Source organism: Balaenoptera borealis, assembly GCF_965194805.1.
Source record: "Balaenoptera borealis genome assembly, chromosome: 7".
Taxonomy (NCBI): Eukaryota; Metazoa; Chordata; class Mammalia; order Artiodactyla; family Balaenopteridae; genus Balaenoptera; species Balaenoptera borealis.
The window spans coordinates 51,251,881-51,275,535 of NC_138864.1; the positions used below are offsets into that span (position 1 = coordinate 51,251,881).

The 23,655-nt window shown below is 36.0% G+C and overlaps 1 protein-coding gene across 3 annotated transcripts in view; it reads right to left on the reverse strand.

Annotated features, from left to right (window-relative positions):
* Positions 1-23,655, reverse strand: part of SEMA3D (semaphorin 3D) — a 209,716-nt gene that overhangs the window by 177,115 nt on the left and 8,946 nt on the right. For 2 of the 3 annotated variants that reach the window (XM_082398302.1, XM_082398301.1), the window contains exon 2: positions 5,858-5,952. The exons of the other annotated variant lie outside the window; for it this stretch is intronic. The gene's annotated coding sequence lies outside the window, so the exon portion shown is untranslated. The remainder of the gene's footprint in view (positions 1-5,857; positions 5,953-23,655) is intronic. 3 annotated transcript variants of the gene reach the window in all.

Genomic DNA, 23,655 nt, shown 5'->3' on the forward strand with positions numbered 1-23,655 from the left:
TTTTTTTTTAAAGATCTGTGTTTTGATTCTCTTTCTTCATTTTATGAAATAAAGATTCATTCTTATTTGCTTCGATGGCTAAAGAAAGTCAATACTAAAAACGTGGCAGTAAATAAAGAACACTAATCTCAAACAAGGTAATAATTTTGATGTTAATGTTGAAATACTGGTGTAGTATACTAAATGAAAATAACTTGAATAAAAGACTGGTTATTTTCAAAATATTAACAGAAAGATTTTTTTTATTCATTTTCCCAAGTGAGACTAAGTTCCTAAAAAATGCTTCTACAAAGAAGTTAACAATTTGGTATCCCTAAACAGGCCCTCACTGTACAATTTATGCATCTTTTCTCCACTATTTGACCCTTTCCTAAACCCTATACGTTTTATCTTAAGTGCTCACACTAACACTCTGATGTCTGGGTCCTATGCACTGCTCCCGAAGTTGATCAGCCATTTACTTTTTTATTTTGCTTTCCCAATACATATAAGTAAATGAAAAGCATTAATTTATAGCTTCACATGCATCACCTCTATTTGGGGAAAACAAAAGAGCACAAAACAACCAAATCTCTACTGGCCAGAGGTGTAGTTCTGTTCCCCAACAATATTCTGTTCTCAACTTTTCACTTTAGTTACCTAAAGCACACTGATTTGCAATACCATTCGGAAGTTTTTCTATTCTACCAAGAACAAAAGCTCAGAATTCCTAGGTGTCTCACAAATTCCTCACTTGAACTTCTTCACCCATTCCCACCAACCGTGCCTATTGTGTCTACCTGCTTGGTTAACCACACCATTCCCTCATCGCAGGCCCAGGTTTTTCCCTCCATGATCCTAGTCTCTTGGTCCATTAACCCCCTTTAGTTACTCCTTCTTTTCCTCATCACACTAGACCCTAAAATTAACTTATTGTGACAATGACAACTCTTTCCCCTGAAAATTCTGTAACCAGTTATGAGCATATGAAGTAACTGAGGGGCTTGTAACAATTACAGTTTCCATGCCACCATCTCCAAATACTCCATTTCAGCAAGTCACAGAGGTGTATTCCAGAGTCTGGATTAGCCATGAATACACTCCAGGTGATGGAACAGGATAGAAAGCTCAGAGATAAACCCACACACATATGGTCACCTTATCTTTGATAAAGGAGGCAAGAATATACAATGGAGAAAAGACAGCCTCTTCAATAAGCGGTGCTGGGAAAACTGGACAGCTACATGTAAAAGAATGAAATTAGAACACTCCCTAACACCATACACAAAAATAAACTCAAAATGGATTAGAGACCTAAATGTAAGACCAGACACTATAGAACTCTTAGAGGAAAACATAAGCAGAACAGTCTATGACATAAATCACAGCAAGATCCTTTTTGACCCACCTCCTAGAGAAATGGAAATAAAAACAAAAATAAAAAAATGGGACCTAATGAAACTTAAAATCTTTTGCACAGCAAAGGGAACCATAAACAAGATGAAAAGACAACCCTAAGAATGGGAGAAAATATTTGCCAATGAAGCAACTGACAAAGGATTAATCTCCAAAATTTACAAGCAGCTCATGCAGCTCAATATCAAAAAAACAAACAACCCAATCCAAAAATGGGCAGAAGACCTAAATAGACATTTCTCCAAAGAAGATATACAGATTGCCAACAAACACATGAAAGAATGCTCAACATCATTAATCATTAGAGAAATGCAAATCAAAACTACAATGATATATCATTCACACCAGTCAGAAGGCCATTATCAAAAAATCTACAAACAATAAATGCTGGAGAGGGTGTGGAGAAAAGGGATCCCTCTTGCACTGTTAGTGGGAATGTAAATTGATACAGCCACTATGGAGAACAGTATGGGGGTTCCTTAAAAAACTAAAGATAGAGTTACCATATGACCCAGCAATCACACTACTGGGCATATACCCTGAGAAAACCATAGTTCAAAAAGAGTCATGTACCAAAATGTTCATTGCAGCTCTATTTACAATAGCCAGGACATGGAAGCAACCTAAGTGTCCAACATCGGATGAATGGATAAAGAAGATGTGGCACATATATACAATGGAATATTACTCAGCCATAAAAAGAAATGAAATGGAGGTATTTGTAATGAGGTGGATGGAGTTAGAGTCTGTCATACAGAGTGAAGTAAGTCAGAAAGAGAAAAACAAATACAGTATGCTAACACATATATACGGAATCTAAGGGAAAAAAAAAAAAAGAAGGCCATGAAGAACCTAGTGGCAAGACGGGAATAAAGACACAGACCTACTAGAGGATGGACTTGAGGATATGGGGAGGGGGAGGGGTGAGATGTGACAGGGTGAGAGAGTGTCATGGACTTATATACACTACCAAATGTAAAATAGATAGCTAGTGGGAAGCAGCCGCATAGCACAGGGAGATCAGCTCAGTGCTTTGTGACCACCTAGAGGGGTGGGATGGGGAGGGTGGGAGGGAGGGAGATGCAAGAAGGAAGAGATATGGGAACATATGTATATGTATAACTGATTCACTTTGTTATAAAGCAGAAACTAACACACCATTGTAAAGCAATTATACTTCAATAAAGATGTTTAAAAAAAAAAAAAAGAGACATGTACCACAATGTTCATTGCAGCTCTATTTACAATAGCCAGGACATGGAAGCAACCTAAGTGTCCATCAACAGATGAATGGATAAAGAAGATGTGGCACACATATACAATGGAATATTACTCAGCCACAAAAAGAAATGAAATTGAGTTATTTGTAGTGAGGTGGATCGACCTAGAGTCTGTCCTGCAGAGTGAAGTAAATCAGAAAGAGAAAAACAAATACCGTATGCTAACACATATATATGGTATCGGGAAAAAAAAAAAAAATGGTCACGAAGAACCTAGGGGCAAGATGGGAATAAAGACGCAGACCTACTAGAGAATGGACTTGAGGACACCGGGAGGGGGAAGTGTAAGCTGGGACAAAGTGAGAGAGTGGCATGGACATATATACACTACCAAATGTAAAATAGATAGCTGGTGGGAAGCAGCCGCATAGCACAGGGAGATCAGCTCGGTGCTTTGTGACCACCTAGAGGGGTGGGATAGGGAGGCTGGGAGGGAGGGAGACCCAGAGGGAAGAGATATGGTGATATATGTATATGTATAGCTGATACACTTTGTTATAAAGCAGAAACTAACATACCATTGTAAAGCAATTATACTCCAATAAAGATGTTAAAAAACAAAAAACAAAAAAAACTACAATGAGGTATCACCTCACACCAGTCAGAATGGCCATCATCAAAAAACCTACAAACAATAAGTGCTGGAGAGGGTGTGGAGAAAAGGGAACCCTCTTGCACTGTTGGTGGGAATGTAAATTGATACAGCCACTATGGAGAACAGTATGGAGGTTCCTTAAAAAACTAAAAATAGAACTACCATATGACCCAGCAATCCCACTACTGGGCATATACCCTGAGAAAACCATAAGTCAAAAAGAGTCATGTACCACAGTGTTCACTGCAGCTCTATTTACAATAGCCAGGACATGGAAGCAACCTAAGTGTCCATCGACAGATGAATGGATAAAGAAGATGTGGCACATATATACAATGGAATATTACTCAGCCATAAAAAGAAACAAAACTGAGTTATTTGTAGTGAGGTGGATGGACCTAGAGTCTGTCATACAGAGTGAAGAAAGTCAGAAAGAAAAAAACAAATACCGTATGCTAACACATATATATGGAATCTAAAAAAAAAAAAAAAAAAAAAAAATGGTTCTTAAGAACCTAGGGGCAGGACAGGAATAAAGAGGCAGACTTAGAGAATGGACTTGAGGACACGGGGAGGGGGAAGGGGAAGCTGGGACGAAGTGAGAGAGTGGCATGGACATGTATACACTACCAAATGTAAAATAGATAGCTAGTGGGAAGCAGCCGCATAGCACAGGGAGATCAGCTCGGTGCTTTGTGACCACCTAGAGGGGTGGCATAGGGAGGGTAGGAGGGAGAAGCAAGAGGGAGGAGATATGGGGATATATGTATAGCGGATTCACTTTGTTATAAAGCAGAAACTAACACACCATTGTTAATCAATTATACTCCAATAAAGATGTTAAAAATAAGAAGAAGAAGAAGAAATAAATAAATAAATAAAAAACACTCCAGGTGGTAAGACTCAATCCAACCACTTTTGACCAGCCACTGATTTTAAAGTTGGTTCCCAAATCCATAATACTAGATTGAACTTTTCCTCCAAGCTCTAATCTTTATCTGTCTTTACTACCTAATTCCTGAACTGTTATAACATTTTCCTAGCAACTTTTCCAGTCTCCCTCACTTCAATTCTCCATTTTTACACAAACCACATTCATACTCTTGAAGGTTTTGATAAAATTCATTTGACAAGCAATGGGAAGCCTTCTGTTGTTTCACATAAAACTTTTCCAGTTGTCAAGGTCCTCCTTAATTTGACCCAAAACTTATTTAGGAGTTATCGCTCATATTCCTATAAATTGTGAATAAAATGCTGTCTTATTCTCACTTAATCATCACTTTTTTGAAGCCAGCTCTTGTTATTTATGAGAACACAAGTGATGAAATAAGTGATTCATGTGGCTGCACAGTTCATCACTTTTAGAGCAGGGTCTAGAATCACAGATGCTGCATTCTCTCCCTCACACTATCCTGCAGATGCCAGGATTTCAGGACCATTATGTGATGGGAGGAAGGAAGCAGGAAAGACAGGGAAGAATGGAGTGAAAGAAGAAAGGATTAACAAGTATTTAAGAAGCACAAACCATGATTTACATTGTAACTATTTCAGAGACATTATACCTATCATATCTTTCCCCAAAATATATAATTTATGGATTAAAAACTGAACTAAATGTCATTTTATTAAGTTGCAAACAGTAGTATTAAACATAATGTATAGCTCAATTCTCTGAGGAACTGCGATAAAACTAAATTTTCAAGCCTAACAGAATAATGCCAAACTACTTATTGTTTCGTTAAAAAATGACAAGGTAAGATATTAGATAAACGTAAGGGAATAAGAGTATCTTTTCCCATGGAGGAGTGAAAGAAGTCGATTTGGTTAAGAGATAGATGCGTGTACAATCAGAGTGGCAGAGATTGTTATCAGCACCAAGTAGAAAACGGTGGAACTGGGAAGATGTTGCGTTAGAACAAGAAAAAGAGAGAAATGGGGAGATAAACAGATGAATTAGATCATGAGTCAGGCAGGATAAGTAAAATAAAAGCAGTAAAGGGCAACAGGGACAAACTTACAGTGAGAGCTAGAGAGCAAGAAAATGAGGGGAGAGGAGAGAAATTGGAATTGCCACTCTGGAAAAAGGATTAGCCAGAAGGGAGCTACAGGAGAACGGGGGCGGTGAAGCCATGCTTGACTCTGCCTGTAGAGACAGGCATCATCTCTCTAATGAGCACCTCAGGGAACAAGAAGGCATCACAGCAGCCTGGAGGCAATGGGACCCTCCTAGACAGGACTGATGAGACCATACCTGGTGCTCAGATCCAGGCACCTCATTATCCAAAAGGTGCAGAGAAGCCGTAAGGAGTTCAGGGACACGACGGAACAATGATTAAGATGCAGAGAAAAATGACTGATGATAAAAGATTAAAGCACTAAACGAGCACATCTTGGCAGAGCAACAAGTGGATGGGCAAAGTAGCTATCTACAAACAGGCAAAGGACATAAGTAATCTAGAGGAAAAACATTATTTAACCCGGTACCAAGGGGAGAGGTTTATAGAGAATAATTGCAATAAGGCAGAAAAGAAGGCAGCCCTAGAATTAGGAAGGGAAGTATAAACATACAAGTGAAAAATCTGTTCACCTGGTATGGAGCGAGGCACGTCCTGGGAAACAGCTTATATCAGTCTGTATGCATAAGATACAAGCAACTTGACCACTCAGATGGTTACCACGATTCTAGAGGACAAAGCAATCAACAGAATAAAAAAAATTGGAATCATGTTAACAGTTCAAGCTCAATTTTCAAAAGAACTGAAAAATTTAGCTTTATCCTCCATATTCTGTTCATACAAAGGTCTTCATTAATTAATGGCTTGAAATGGTATAGTAATTCAGCAGTTTTCAGAAGGGAATAAAATGGGATAGTAAATCCTTTTCATGTGGCTTCCAGTGATTCTATGTGTTCACTTGCAATATGGTATTTTTAAAGATTAAAATGTAAATGAATTACTTATATAATTAGACATGCGGGGAGATAGAAAACCTTGAAATCACCATTCTTGTGGGAGGGACATGACTCGTCACAGAAGGAAGCAAAGGATTCCCAGGTGGAACTTCATCCATAATAACACATGCTACTCCATGTCTTTGTAGGCCATCTGTGTTCTCCCTATGAATCACACTGGAATAGCCACCCTATCATGTGAAGAAACTGTGAACTACCCACATAGTATTATTTTTGGATTACGATATTTGGGTCAGCAAAACATGTCACCATCACCCTCACACACTCAAATATTTATAGGGCTATGTTGAAGTTTTCTTCCATTAAATAAAGCCCAAAGAGCAGATGTCAGTATTTTAAGAAAACTCCTGATACTCGATAGAAAACTAAATAAATGAAATTCTTATACAGTTCTGGTCATATTTTCCACTCGTTTTCATTTACATGTTTATGTGCTTGACAAACTTTCATCTCTGTGCTTTGAGAGGCAATCTAATAATAATCTGTACCTGTTGTATAGCTATTTCCAAACTGTAAAACACATGTGCTTTTTGTCTCATTTGACCCTCACCTTTGGAGTTAGGTATTATTAATCCTCCATTTTACAAATAACAAAGCTGAGAATAAGAGGAAATACTGTAGAAGCTAAAATAAAGTTGATATTAAGAACCACCAACAGCAAGGGCTGGAATCTTCTGACTGCATGCCTGGTGATCTTTCCACTGCCCTGGATTTCTTGCATGATTTGTGTCCTCAATCACAGCACCAATAAGCACTCATAGTTCACATACAGTGATTACTGTGTAAAGCCACATCCTCATTATGAGTTTCTTGGAAATCATTAAAGCACAATTCTTATAAGAGAAATGAAAGAAGCAGATGGAGTAGATCAGGTAAAAAAATAATAACAAAACTTAGTTGCTGAAGTTTCCAGAATGTATAGCCATTTGTTTTTACAAAATGACATATTGTAGTTAATTAAAATACAACTCCTGCCACAGTAAAAAAGACAGTGGAAGGTTCTGGTAGATTGAAGCATTCAGGACAAGGGATTCTGAAGGGAACTGGGGTGGAGAGAAAACAATATGGCAGAGGTATACTAGCAGAGTGAAGAGAGAACAATGTAGAAAAAGAGTGGAAACTCTGTCAAGGTTCCAGGAACTGAAAAGCGAGCATATGCACAAAAAGAAACTTGGCAACTTCATTCCAAATGCACCAAAAAGCAATCTGCAGAACGGAAGTTCCCAGTAGCTTAGAGGAAATACACTTAGCAGAGGCAAACATCATCTTGGAACTGACTGAGAGGAAAGTAACATTTAAAATGCTCAGACTCCTTGGAAGACAGAAGTAAAGGAACTGAGTCAGCAAATGAATGTCACAGGGCAAAGGTTCAGAGGCCAAGGACATCTCCAGCAGTGAGCTAGTGACCTGGAAGGACAAAGATGCGGTAAGAAAGGCAGGAACAGGAGAGGGAAAGCAGTATATTCTAAAATGTTAATCTACATTTTGAAGGGAAGGGGGAAATTCCTAAAAGAAATTAGTAGGAATGTAAAACATAGAGAGAGTAAAGGAAAGGGAAAAAAAAAGGCAGTCTTAGAAAGTGCCTCTCCAAGAAAATGAGGTAATATTTGTGTAGCACTGGAGAGCCTTAGCCTTGGAATCAAACCTCCTGGGTCCACATCCCATTCTTCACACTTAGTAGGCGGGAACTTGGGCAAGTTATGTAATCTCTCTGTGCCTCAGTTTCCTCATCTGTGTAAAGTAGAAAATAATATCACTCACCACACAACAGAATCATAATTTAGTAAGAAAATTCTTGCAAAGCAAAGAACATAGTGCTTGTGAGAAAGTGAACAGTAAAATAAAGCTAAATTTCTAAAAATTCATGAGAGTATATTTATCACACTTGAAAAATAAGAACTGGAATCTGAAAAAAACAAAGGCTATATAAAGAGAGTACACATGATAGGAAAATAAATAAGGAAAGAAAGAGTCCAGTGTCCAACAGAAAGGATGTAAGGAGAGTGAGAACGATTAAGATTAAGGCTGCATTTTTTAAAGTAATGAAAAAAATGAGAGATGTTACTTAAATTTTATCTGATCCAAAGCAATGTTCTATGAAAAATGTAAATTCATGGAAAATGGGCAAAGGACCCTATTATTTTTGAAAGACCCAATTCAGAAATCCAGCTTCAGTCATTCAGAGAGGGGCCCTTTTTCTAATTCCCAGAATTGCCTTCAACTGGCCAAGTGTTTCAATCCTGATTCAAGTAAATAATCAAGCATTTCATGTCTGAATGCCCTTTCAAAACAGTAGGGAAAAAAAAGTAAGTCCTGCCTATCTTCCAAATATAAATTGAAATGAGTAAAGTCACAGATGCCTGTTCTAACAAAGAAGGCTTGAACTTACACCGTAAGTTATAAACGTTTTTTAAATGGAACCATCAATAATAATGATAATAAACAACCTTTTTTGAATGCTTACTATGTGCTAAACTCAATGATTTTCATTTCAAGCTGCTGCAGGTAGATATTTTTAATCCAAATTAGCTTGTGATGAAACTGATGCTCAGAGAAGTTAAACTAGTGTTTCAGGTCATATAGTCAGTCAGTAGCAGAGCATGGATTTGAACGAAGGTCTGAGTAAAAGTTTGCTCTTTTAACAATGTTTCTATTGCAAAGCCGTTCTTGAATAATAATTTGAACTGAGCAACTACATCGTATAATGCCATGCATCCTAGATTTAAACTAGTTATTTAAACTAGTATTCTTTTTTTTCTTTTTAATTTATTTAATTTATTTAATTTTGGCTGTGTTGGGTCTTCATTGCTGCACGCGGGCTTTCTCTAGTTGCGGCAAGCGGGGGCTACTCTTCCTTGAGGTGCTCGTGCTTCTCACTGCTGTGGCTTCTCTTGCTGCGGAGCATGGGCTGTAGGTGCACGGGCTTCAGCAGTTGTGGCACATGACCTCAGTAGTTGTGGCGCACGGGCTTAGTTGCTCCGCGGCATGTGGGATCTTCCCAGACCAGGGCTCAAACCCATGTGCCCTGCATTGGCAGGCGGATTCTTAACCACTGCACCACCAGGGAAGCTCTCAACCAGTGTTCTTAAATCATTTTTAATTTTGGTAAACAAAAACCCATGTAACATGAAATTTATCATCTTAACCATTTTAAAGTGTGCAACTTTGTATTGTTGTGAATATTCAGATTGTTGTGCAACAGATCTCCAGAACTGTTTCATTTTACAAAACTGAAACTCTACACTCATTGAATAATCCCCCATTTCTCCCTCCCCTCAGTCCCTGAAACCACCATTCTAATTTCTTATTTCTATGAGTTTGGCTACTTAAACACTTCATAGAAGTGGAATCATACACCATGTGTTTTTTTGTGACTGGATTATTTCACTTAACATAATGTCTTCAAGGTTTATCCATGTTGTGGCATGTGACAGGATTTCTTTCTTTTTTAAGGCTGAATCACTTTCCACTGTATATACACACCATATTTTGTTTGTCCATTTTCCACCATATTTTGTTTGTCCATCCACTGATGGACATTTTGGTTGTTTCCACCTCGTGGCTAGTATGAATAATGCCACAATAAATTTGGGTGTGCAAATATTTCTTTGATACCCTGCTTTCAAGTCTTTGGGATATATACCCAGAAGTGGCATTGCTGGATCATGTGGTAATTATATTTTCAATTTTTTAATGGAAACTCTGGACTGTTTTCCTAAGCGGGTGGATCGTTCTACATTCCCAGTAACAGTGCACAAGGATTCCAATTTCTCTATATCCTCACCAACCCTTGTTATTTTCTGTTGTTTGGACAGTAGCCATCTTAATAGATGTGAAGTGATAACTCATGGTGGTTTTGATTTGCATTTCTCTAATGATTAGTGATATTGAGCATCTTTTCATATGCTTATTGGCTATTTCTAAATGTTCTTTGAATAAATATCTATTTAATCCTTTGCTCATTTTTCAATCAGTTTTTTGTTGTTGTTGCCGTTATTGAGTTGTAGGAGTCCTTTATATATTCTGGATATTAACCCTTTTCAGATATATGATTTGCAATTATTTCTTCTATGTCATAGGTTGCCTTTTCACTCTGTTGTTTGTTCTGATGCACAGAAGTTTTAAAATTTGATATAGTCCTCCAAACTAGTATATATTTATCCAAACCTCTACCTCTCTATCCGTCTATCTGTCGGTCTATCTACCTACTTACCTATCCAAACCCTTGTGAAAGTAGGCAACCAAATTTCATGAAAACCAAGAAGATAGAAAGAATTTTTAGACCACTTAGCTATTTAAAAATAATTTTGAGGGGGAAAAAAAAAGAAATCCCTTTAGTCATTCTCAGTTCTCATAGTCTAAACATCTCCTCAAGCTGTATTTGATTTTCATGTTTAAAGAGGCATGGATTTTTTTTCATACAACACAGCCTCTAAATACAAGCCAATTACTTCATCTGTGCTGAAGTAAAAAGACAGTGACTTGATTCAATGTAGAAGGAAAATTTTCAGTGTTATGTATTTTTGAGAGACTGAATGTCAGCTCCTAACCTGGCACACAAATGCTGTATAATACATTTTATGTATTACTTTAGTGACTTTTCAGGATAATATTGAAAAGACAAAATTTTAACTTTAAATATTGAACTTAGAACCTGTATAAGATTCAACTCCACTGTACTCTGTTTGTAGTTGGTCAACAAAATGTGGTCCTTTACTAAAGGAGATAACAGTGTACTTAAAAAAAAATGTATACAAACAGCTATAATTTAGACAGAATGTAAGTGCTATAAAAGAGGTATAAAATATGAACTAAATTGTTAAAAATTATTTCTTGACTGAGATGGGAGGGGAATGGAGTGGAAATTCATAGTCAGGATAGCATTTAAGCTGGAATTTGAGAGTGGGTAATATTTCAAGAGACACATAAGATATGGTATGAGAAAAGTGATGTTATAATTTCGTGTGGGTAAAATAAGTGTGCTCTAAGCTGCAAAGTTAGATTAAACCCAGGTCATACCAATTTAAAGCAGTTAAACTGGATTCTGCCATCACTCTGGACAGGGAATGGATGACAACAGTGGCATTAGAGTACAGTTGATGATGAAGATTACGATTACCAGGAGAAAATTGTGCCTTACCCACAATGGTTTCATTACTTGTGATTTTTCAGTAACTTGATGCATATGTACAACAATTTTTTAAAATTCACATTTAAGTCCACTTCTGGTCATTCCCTTTAAACAAAAGAGCATCAACTATTCCTGATCTCTCTCATATAAAACAGGAATAAGTGTATTATAAGGAGTCCCATTTTATGGAGAGAAGATGTGGTAGAGAAAATAGATATATAAATCAAGGGAAAATGCAAACTGCTTCACAAATTTTAAAAGGTATATGGTCTCCCTAACAGAAAATTATATAAATATATACCCAAGCATATCACATGCTTTAGTAGTTTTTTAATCAACAAGGAAGGTACCAACAAGATGATTAGCAACACAAGGAGGTTTAATAACCATGAGTATCTAATTTGGTTAGAATGAGGTTGCTTTCACTTTTATTTAGTACAAGGTTTCTTACACATACACACACATGTATATACACACTCATGATACTTAATGCCATTTTTAGTTTTGCTTAGATTATGTGTTTTTCTATAAAACCTTTATCTTGCCAAATACAATGTTCCTAACCAAGATAAAGGTTTCGGAATGCAACATTCTAAGTTAGAGCTTATGATTAAATGAGAACAGGAATATGAATTAGGAGACTATTAAAATAATACAGGCAAAAGACCATGAAAGTTTGAATCATGGTGTAGGCAGTGAGAATAAAAAGAAGGGAAATTTTAACAAAACTTGCTGAACTAACTGGAAATAAAGAGCAAAGGAAAGTGATAATAACAGCAGCTAACATTTATGCAGGGATAACTAAAGAACAGACACTATTCTAAGTTGAGAACTCATTGATTTATTTAATCCCCACATTAACCTGTTAAATATTCTTATTACTCCATTTTACAGTTCTGGAAACTAAAACAGAAAGATAAAATTAGATGTCCAAACCTACAATTCAATAAGTGACAGAGTCAGGATGGGAACCCAGGTAGACTAAGCCCAAAACACATGCTCTACACTGCATTAGGGATGATTGTTAATTAAATTCAGATTACTAGTTGAATCATGACAAAAGAAATAAAGAGGTTAAGAAAATAAAATCCTGTTTTATTTTACACATTTTATGTTTGAAGGCCAGGAAGATATAAAGAAACATGAGTTGGAGGTTTTGTACACGAGGGTGTAACATGTAAAAGACTGTGGCCAAAACAAGTGATCATACCATAGTCTGAATGATGGTGTATAGGTGTTGCGAAGGTGAGTATAAATTATCAAATTTGTCAAAAGTTGTCTGAACATTGTTCTGAGATCAACACAAATTATTTGGTCCAGAGTAATATCCACCAGTAAGGATGGGCTGGTGAACCAGCAGGTAATTCATTAGACCCAGACGAATAGAAACCTATGTGAAGATCAAAGAGCTCAGACAAGTATATGCATCATTATGTAGGAAACTACATCAACTACATCAGCATATGAGACGTTACAGTAGGCTGAAAATTTTTGTTTGAAATGCCTGATCTGGAGATCTAGGCTGGATACATAGATAAGTGAAACCAAGAGATTCTGGAAAGATGGAGGACAGCCAAGGCTGGGATGTTCTGATGGAGACAAATCATTTCAGCAGGAGTGAAGAAAAGAAATGAAAAAGCTAGAATGACAGGAGGTTGAGTTACTATAAATTTTGACCTTTAGATGTTACTAAAATTTTCCATGAAACTGCTTCTATTGTTGGAGATCCATTTGTTTGAATTTTTGTAGAAATATGATTACTTTCCCCTAAAATTCCCTGAATTTTTTTTTTTTTGATACAACAGAAATATCCTCAGGAAGAGATATAAGCACTCAAGCTCTCCCTATATAGAGATATGATCAAAAGACAAATACATTTAAGAAGGGAGACTGTATTTTCACATCGACTCATCAGTTGAAAAAAATACATATAAAACTTGGGGAATTATTATTCCAGGAAGGATGGAATTTCCCTCTACAGGAAAATATCCACAACTGAAAGATGTAATGCAATAAATAAATACATGATTAAGAGAAAAATAAGACTGCACATCTGCTTCCTGGTAGAACTTTGATGAATACATTGGGAAATGTTTCTTTTGGTTTCTATTATTAAAGGTGACCACATCCAGAAAGCATGATATTGTGTAAAAATGTTATCTCTTTTTCTTCCTTCACACCCAAATGATGATTGGAAAGTGGCAACATTTTACATAAGGCTACCTCCTACAGACAAAGAACTATAAACAACAAACCAGTAACTGCAGAGGATACTATTAACATGAATACTTTTGATAAGGACATTTATTTTGGATTAAAGTCTACACTACAGTTGAATGGCTTGACAGAATTTTGTACCAGAGTTTCATATTTTAAAAATGTGGAAAAGACCCATCTCTGCCAGCATAATCTACCTATTACTTAGCATTTTGGTGGGGGGGGATATGTGCAGTTAGACACCAGTCCTTAACAAACAAGGGCGTGGTTGTTATGCAGATGTAAGTCTGTGGCCTTCTCCAGCAAAAAGAGTTTAAGATTCGGTTATCCTTCTCTTCCTGATAGGGAGTGGAAGACACCCTTACAAATGGATATTTCCTTTATAAATGTAAATTCCTCTTACAAAAGGGTAACTTCTACTAGATTTTCAGAGCTTCTCCTACACCTGTTGTCTCTTAAAAAGAACCAGGGCAAGATAAGCCTTATGCCAAAGAGGCAGTTTCAGAGGGCGACATATTTGCTCCCCTTCAGATATATGCATATATATGTATATATAAGAGTGTGTATACATGAATATATAGATTAAAAATTCTATAGTGCTAATATAAGGTATACATTGATAAATGTACCCTTTTTTAAATAATGAAAGTAGATAGAGATCAGGTCAAGAGCAGCTCTATAGCATTGGTGATCATAACCAGAACAGAGCTTTTGATTATCAGATAAGAAAATTAATATATTCTTTCAGAAATGGTCATCATTATGTGACCAGCAGTCATCACCTTGCCTGGATCTAAGTGTCGACAATTCTCGCAGAACGCATTAAATTTATTTTCTAAATTATCTGTCGACATCCGTAAAAAGTAGGATGTCTGCCCCTCTAGGAGTGAAGAGACGTCAGCTATAAACTCAGCTTTGTGATGACTCAGTTGTGTGCCTCTGAACACACTACAACCAGTGTCTTATAGATGTGGATCATGAATTACTCAAGCCTGGGGCCATTCCTCTCCAAACATTCAGCACCAATTTTGAATATAGAAGTTGTTCTTTCATGTAAGGAAGGAAGTAAGGGAGAGAGGGAGGGAAGGAAGAACTCACATTACTTCATCCTCAGTCCTCTCTGTAAAATTAAACAGTTGGACTAGACATTCTCTCCAGTTGTTTTTTTAATTCTGAAATATCACAAGTCTATGAGACAAAAAATCATTTTACTATTTATCATTTTTTTAATTACAGGCATTTCAAAATAGGTATCCTGAGACTGACAATTTATCAGGCTTACCCTCTATTTCCCAGGCTGGAATTAAAACAAACAAACACACAAACAAACAAAAGCCCTCAGGTACTAGTTCTCTTAAATAAATTTTAACAAAATACACCCATGTTGCAGAAATTCCAAAATTCCGTATTGGATATGCACAAATTCAATATACTTAGAGTGTAAAACTGAACTTTAGGAGCACTATTTCCTAAACTAACAGGTTGTCTGCTACTTTCACATAGTAATTTTTGTTCTTAACAGTCTTTCAAATGCAGGTAATCTAAAGCCAAAATAAACTGATAGTAAGGAGGCAAAATAGAGTACTTAAACCATTTCCATAGCTTATTAACTAAATGGTACACAAAGTTCAACTACTACCTAACATATTTTTTTTAATTAAATAACTACTGCTATCTACGAGACTTATTTTAGATGCCTTTGATTAAGAGAAGAATAATCATTCTATGATTTTCAGATTCTTTCTAAAAATAAAAAGAATAGCTGAAGTATCTATTTCATTATTTATTTATACAAAATAATAGTTTGCTGATGCTACATCTGACTTAGGATCTTACTTTTGACTCTCACAGGTCTACTTTGATTTTATTTTTTTTTTCACTTATAATTACAAATAAACAAAGACTGATTGCTATGCTAGGTGTCAAGGAGAATGAACCAGATGTGGACATACATCTCCACCCTAGGAGTGGATGGTTTGCTAGAGGTATAAAATGTATTTTAAATTAAAATAATTTATTATAAAATGTGAATATGTGTGACAGGGAAAATAAGTTACAGAACTGATTTATGTTTCATGAATTGTTATTCTGATGAAGAACGTGAGATTTGCATTAGCTTTTGAAAAATAGACAGGATACCAAAAGATTTAAAAAAAAAAGACAAAAGGATGAACAGCATGAGAAATACCGGATGCTAAATGTTAAATATACATGACAACAAAATAAGGATTCACTATTTTATTTCACAAGCTAAATATTTAGTTAAGATAGTCATTGGCTTATATTTCCAGTGCTGTGATATCTGCCTGAAAGTTGCTGTCTGCAACCTGAAATATTTAAAACTTCCTTTAGCAGGAAAAAATTCATGAGATATTTTATATCCTGCTGAGATCAAGCGTGACCTCAGACCTTATACGTGGGAAGATATTGTGAATTCTGGAAACAATATACATTGGTTTCAAAAAGCATAACATCAATGAGAAAGTTTTAATGCTAATACATCAATGCTCTGAGAGGAATATAAAACAGTTCTGAGTCAGGCTGAGAGCAAAGTTCCCATCATAATAATAATGCTTTGACTATACAGGGCAAAATCGTGAAATACATAAATAACAGACAGTAAAAGTCTGATATGATAGCCTTGTATTTCTCTAGTACCCTTATTTTCTATTCTCATCACCAGCGTGTTAGTCCAGACCTTATTTTATCTATAAAGAGTCTCTTAGCTGGTCTCCCTGAAAATTATTCCTAGGTTCATCTTCCTAAAATACTAATTCTTGGGTTATTTCATGGTTCAAAAACTTTTAGTGGCTCCCAATTGCCTGCAGAGTAAAATCCAAAGTCTGTATCTTGGCATTTCAAGGCTTTTGTAAACAGTAAAACACGCTCAATGAATATTGGTGAGAAGAAATAAAACTATTAGTGTTGATTTATTAAATAACAATGGTGTCAGGCACTGGGAGAGATTCTTTATTTACATTTTCTCATTTAGTACTCACATGTGTTTTGAATACACAGCTGTCATTTACCCCACTTCAATATATGAGTATACCAAAGCTGATAGAGTTAAATAACAGTGAATTTTCCCAAATAATAAATTGTGACTCCAAAGTGTGCTCCCTTCCCACCACGAGATAGTGTAAACACTTGTGTGTACAATATCACAACCATAATAGAAGAAAGTACATGATGAGATCATAATAAGAATTTAAACTGCTTGTGAAGTGGATGATCAATTGCCTTAGACTGGGGTTTACTGGAAAAAGCACTGGCAGAGGGACCAAGACCATGAGAGAGGTCAGGATTAATAATTTATGTGTCTTTCTCATCTAAATAATAATGAAAATGAGGACAGGGAATGGATCAGGGAGGAAAGTCTGTAGACAGAAAAGAACAGAACTGTGGGCAAACTGCAATTAGTGGGAGGAAGAGAAAGGGGAACCAGTGACAGAGCTAGAGAAGAAGCAAGCCATCAGATACAACCCAGGAATTATAGGGGCCCCCAAAGAAGAACATGCATGAGAACCTCAGGACTGTTCCACCTTCCCTGTCTTCAGTCCTGAGCTACGGACCTGGAACAGGAGGTGCTACCTTGGCCCAGGTCACACTTTTTTAATGACCTTGGATCTACCCAGAAAACCACTATTAGCCTGGCTGGTCCCCATAAATGACACTTAAAAGTAATCATTTGTAAAAAAAAAACTCCCCTGCCCCAGCAAAATACTTATTTAGAAAAGTAATATAAATAATCTCCCTTACTTAAAATCTCATCAAGAGACAAGCCAGGAGATTTATAAATACTCAGGAAAGAAATAAAAAACCGACAAGAGTAAGAGTGAATTGACAAAAGCAAAACAAACAAACTAAATTGACTCTGGGTTCTTGTTTTTGAAATTGTTTCCTTCTCTTAATTTGCTCTAATAAAATAATCCTTAAGAACTCATGGAATTGAAAATGCCACATACTAAAGATCTATCTATCTATCTATATAGACAGATAGGTAGAGATGAAACATTTTACATCCATTTACATCAATCTATTTGCAACCATAGGAAAATATTTAATATTCCTGGGATGAGCACTGTGAGAGGCTTTATAATTATTTAGAAAATATTTAGAAATTATTTCAAGTAAATCTTATTTATCCTGTCTCTGAAACATTTCACTTTCTGTGAAATAGACATAGGGTCTTACATATTGTTATTAATATGATATATATAACATACATAATTAATTTAAGATATATAAAACAATTTATAAATTATTATTCATATAAAGTATATTGATGAACATTCATAAGCAAAAGTGGCGATTATGGGAACAGACTAATCTGAAACAATACCAAGAAGCGCATTAGAAAAGTATTTTCCCATAAAATAACTAGAACATTATTCAGTTTCACTTCCACTTGCTCAGAAGCTGAAGTGACCTTTAAGTTCAATTTCTGGAAAATATCACTGATTAACATACTTTCTGCTGCCACTAGTTATATTGCAGAGAACTGCCGAGAAGGTGAGGCAGCATGGGACAAAGGTGTTCTTTGTGTATTAGATTGCTTATATCTAGATGCAGGAGCTACCCATTTATCTCTGGGGTCTTCCGAAACTTCCTCCTTGAGAGATGCCTCACTTAGGGAACTTGATTCCATAAGTGCTGTACTGCAGGTATCCTGCAAGGTCCCCTGAAGCCCAACATTTAGGGAGCAAAAATCCAGGGACCTCTTAGTAGCTGGATGAGGGCACCAAGTTCAGCACTGGTATAGAGTCTAGAAAAAGTCTAGTCCCTGGGCATGAGACTGCACTACAAGAGACTGTCACGGGGCCAATTTCCACATCCTCTAGTGGATGGATAGCAAATCAGGTCACTGTGTTTCCCTTCACTCCTTATAAATGGGACCAACATAGAATATTCTGAAACCACACAATAGTGAGAGTATTTAATAAGAGGTTTCAAGAGCAATAACTGGTTAGCAGAGGTACAGGGACAAGGTGGTGATCAAAGAGTGGAAGTAATCTGCTGGCAAGGGGATTAGAATGACAGTGGGCCCACACTGGAGGGCTAGAGAAGTATCTGTGCATTGGGTGAAAAAAGTCAGGGGCAGGGGGATGTGCAAGCTGTTGAACATATCTGTATTGTTTATTTGGGGACGGAGCACTTCATTAAGGAAATATGCAATGTTATAAATCCAGTAGTAGATAGCTAAGGAACGGTGGGATGCTACAAAATAAACCTGGAAATTTAGATGGGGCCTCAAAGGATTTTATTACTTGCTGTTTAGCCTCTACAAGTAGCTGCTGCTTCTGAGACAGCTGGTACTGAAGGGTTCCTTTGCCCTGGATTCTCCCTCACATCCCTATAGCATGGTCTGTTGCACTGCGCCCCCAAATGATGTCCCTTTAAAAGGTGGTAAGAGCCAATCCTAAAATGTCATTCTCTTATCCAGGAATATACCTGAAGGAGGTCACCAAAGGACTTTTTTTGAATGAGGTGAATGTAACTCAGCAGATAAAGAACAAGAAGGCAGTAGAATAGTGGGTAGGTGGTGTGAGAATCTGACCTATGTGTAATTTGCATCATCTGTGTAAGGATAACAGAAAGATAACACATAGATAGTGTAATGCGCCACACAGATTTTGATTGTTAACCTATAATAACCTATTTATTTCTCACAATAACCCTATGAGGTTAGTGCCTTCATGAACCCCCAGTTAAGAGACGGAAGACAGATATAGAAAGGTCAAGTAACTTGTCTAAACCACACAGCTCAGAGGTGACAGAGCTAGGATCTGAATCCAAGCTGTCTGCTTTCATAGGGCATAGTCTTTTTTTTTTTCATTAATTTTGATTTGAGTATACTTGATTTACAATGTTGTTAGTTTCAGGTGTACAGCAAAGTGAATCAGTTACACATATACATATATCCACTCTTTTTTAGATTCTTTTCCTATATAGGTCATTACAGAGTATTGAGTAGAGTTCCTGTGCTATACAGTAGGTCCTTATTAGTTATCTATTTTATATATAGTAGTGTGTGTATGTCATAGTCTTAACCGTTGCACCACATTTCCCCCCACACTTGAAAGCCTCAGTTTAAAGTTACAGTAATCAAAGATTCTTTCAGTTACCAGAGTGACCTCCTTTATAAGTATACAGTGTTGAGCAATGAACACTAGCCCACAGGTGTTGTAGTGGTGTGGTGACACACCTGGGACCCAAGAGAGAAGTCAGGGATGGAGACAATACTCTAAGCATAATCTCCACATAGATAAAAGTAGAGGTTAGGGAAGAAGATGACATAACGAAAAGGCTGCAGAGAGAAAAGGCCAAGTCTCTGAATAGGACCCTTTGTTTTTGGTTTTTAATATCATAAAGAGATTTGATTTGACCCAGGATGATAATGAGTTCCTTTACAATCATCTACTTCATGATTGCAGCCAAGGTTTCTCATCTGTATTTCGTCAGTGACTCTTAGAGCGCCCAGTACATGGAAGGCACTCAACAAATACTTCGTGAATTAAAGAAAAGATGAAAAGGGAACTCAAGATAGGAAGGCATCAAGAATGAGATGAATATGTGTGAAATAACCTTTACAAAAAAGGAATGCACATGCGAAATAAACTTTATGATGAATTACACATCTTAAGTAGTTACAAGAGGAAAAAACAGGTAAGGGATACTGAATAGATTAATTTATATTCATGTATTAGAGACGGTGTACTTATTATATACAAGATAAGGTGGTATGCATGGAAGTATGAAGAAAGCTGTCAAGGTAGCAACCATTTGATCCTTATTCTTGAGAAACTTAGTCCAACTAAGAGAGAGAGAGTAATAGTTATTGAAACTGAAAAAGATCTTACAAAGAGGAGGGCAGAATTTGAGTGAAAAACACTTTTGCAAGCAAGATTTAGTGGACATATGTGAGGGTGGCTAGGGGAGTGGACATTGGTTGGGGGCCAGGAGAAGTGATGGCAGTAAAAGACAAAATTATCCAAGTGAAAGGAGAGATCACTGCAAAGCCCCATGAGGAACGAGTACAGAAATGGTAGGCCCATGTGGTTGATGCCAGTTTGTCCTGTTATTAATTTAGGGAATTTACGAGACTTAGCTTCGGCTCATCCTAATACATTATCCACTTAAAGCACACCTTTTAACACCACTTGTACACAATAAAGGAAAAAAGGGAAAGTCTAAATTGTCATTTCTGATGAACAGAAATAGCCAAGGGTTACAAATATATAAAAGAATGATTGATGGCTATCATGAAGATGATGGTTATGTGTTCGGTAAATACTAGGGGAAAGCAGATCTGAATGCAATTCTTGTTCTTAATAAGTCTCAAGTGAAAGTGCACAGGATATGAATGACTATTCACTGTACTCTAATAACTTTTGATATATGGATCAAAAGTACCATTTTCTGGAATATGAAAAGGTCTATGTGATAATGGCACAACAAAAGAAGGGCTCCAAACAATCAACACCCAGAGACTGGGGGTAAGGTCAAGTGAGGAATCCTAGTATCTCAGCCCAAGCTCTTTGAAGGGTTTATTGAGTGCACATGTGTAAGCATAGCATTCCTCTTCTATGTAAGTTACTTCTGCCAAAAACTTGCCCTTTTTAAAACCTGAACAATGAACACTCTCTGCCAAACCTCATTACAGTGTAGTCTCAGACAACAATCCCCAGGGCTCTGTGAAATGTGAATCAAGCCAAAGAAAGGGAAATGTTATTCTCTCATCTGTATATCCAGTACAAATGCTGTTGAACAGCTACTTTACAGGTGATAAAAGTCTTCATAAGTTGATACAATAATTTCTTGATTTATATCAATTTTCCATTTTAAAATTATACATAACTCATCTTACACTATTTCATCATGCAAATACTTTTGCAGACAGAATAATCTGGCTACTTTAACCTTCTACCAACCTGCTCGGAAAGCAACTTGTAACACCCTAATTTGATTTTGATATGGAAATATCTGAAGCTACAAGACAGAAGCTAGTGTGGCCAAAAGAATGAATTTTGAATCAGAACATATGTCAAGGGTAAAGTTAATAGGTATACAATTTCACTACTATTTAAAAAACTTGTCTTCTGATAAGGAGAGTCAAACATCAAAATTGATGAGATTTGAGATGATTATTTTCATTTGAAACGATTTTTTAAAAATAATACTCTAGTTATAATTATGTATTCATAAGTCATCAATTACTTGAAAATATGTTGATATGAAGTGAAAAAGGAGACAATGGTACTCTATGCAAAAATGTAAATCACACATAGCTCTACTATACAAATTAGGTATGTGCATTTCTAAAGGTTTTGGTCAGAATTTTATATTTCTTCATTTCTTTTTTTGAATGAGTTAAATTATCACAGGCAGGATCTCTCTTTTCAAAATTGTACTCAATTCTCCTGTGTAATGAAAATGAAAACCTTGTATCCAAGATTCCAATGACAGCCCAGAGCATATTAGTTGTATTGATCTGAGTCTTTTTCAGATACTTATTATTATTATTATTATTATACTTATTATTTCAGGAAGTTCAATGGGGTATCACCAAAAAAGAGGCCCTTTAGTCACATATTCTGGGATTGAATTCCATGACTTTTCCCGAACAAGTTGTTGAAATGTGTTTTTTGTGTGCTATGATTCACAAACTAAAAACAGGGGGGAAAAAAAAAGCAAGTTTAAACTTTTCAACAACTGCCACAGTAGAGCACAAATTCAACAAAAAGCAGTTAAGTGTAAAGCACAGAGTCAGGTAATTGTTAAATAATTATAAATATGAGATAACAGTATGAGATAACAGTAAAAAAATGACATCAGCAATGTATAAAAGCTTCAATAAGAAAGGTGAAATGACAGGACTTTTGGTCCAACTTTAAGCAAGAGAGCTTATTACTAAAAGAGAATAAAACTCAGATTTAAAAAAAATATGCAACGATTTGTAACACAGGGAATAGAAGGAATAATATGTGATTTTTATATATAGAGAGAAAGTATATACATAAAGTGAGGGAAAGCGTTGAAAACACACACACACACACACACACACACACACGCACACACACACACACACACACGTAGAAAGGGAAATGGCAGCCCATATCTACATTTCTAGAACACATCTAAGTCTCAACTTCTAGGAATTTGAGGGGATGTAGAAGCTTCCTAGGTATATTTTTAATTTTCAAAATAGCAATGATAAGTGTATTATACATATAACATTTGATAGGGAATAATCTTTAACATACTTAATGTAGTAGATGTCCTTGGGATTCAAAGAGGAGAAACAAGAATACATAGTCATTGAGCCATTTTGGCAAGAATTTTGAAAGCACAGTCATCATGTAGAACTGAAGACATCTGGCACAGAGGATGGATCTTGTCAATATCAATAAAATAGCAAAGACTGAAGTAGAAAAAAAGTGTGCCTTCTCTTTTAATATTTAAGATTGATTTATAAGACATGACTGATACATAGCTTTCTTTGCATGAGAACCTACCACAATGGTGATCTAAAATTTTTTATTAATCCAAGTAATACATTTTATTTTGAAAAATAAGTAATTATGAGAACTAATTCAAAATATGTGTTTATTATAATGAGAACTATTATATTTAGTATCAACAGAAAAAAAAAAAAGTAAAATAGTTGCACCTTGAACTAGGAGAATAAATTGAATGACATTAACCTTTCTGACCAGAGAATGGTTCACCTTTTATATAGTTTCTCACCATGGTTAATCTATATGCTTTCAAATATAATTTTTAAAAATAGACTTTATTTTTCAGAACAGTTTTAGATTTTCAAAAACATTGAGAAGATAGTACAAAGAGTTCCCCGAGAACCCACACCAGTTTCCCCTATTATTTTTACATCTTACATTAGTATGGGCATTTGTTACAATGAATAAACCAATATTGACATCTTATTATTAACTAAACTCCATAATTTATTCTGATTTCCTTAGTGTTTATCTAATGTTCTTTTTCTTTTCACGGATCCCATCCAGGACACCACATTACATTTAGTTCGTGTCTCTCTGGCTTCTTC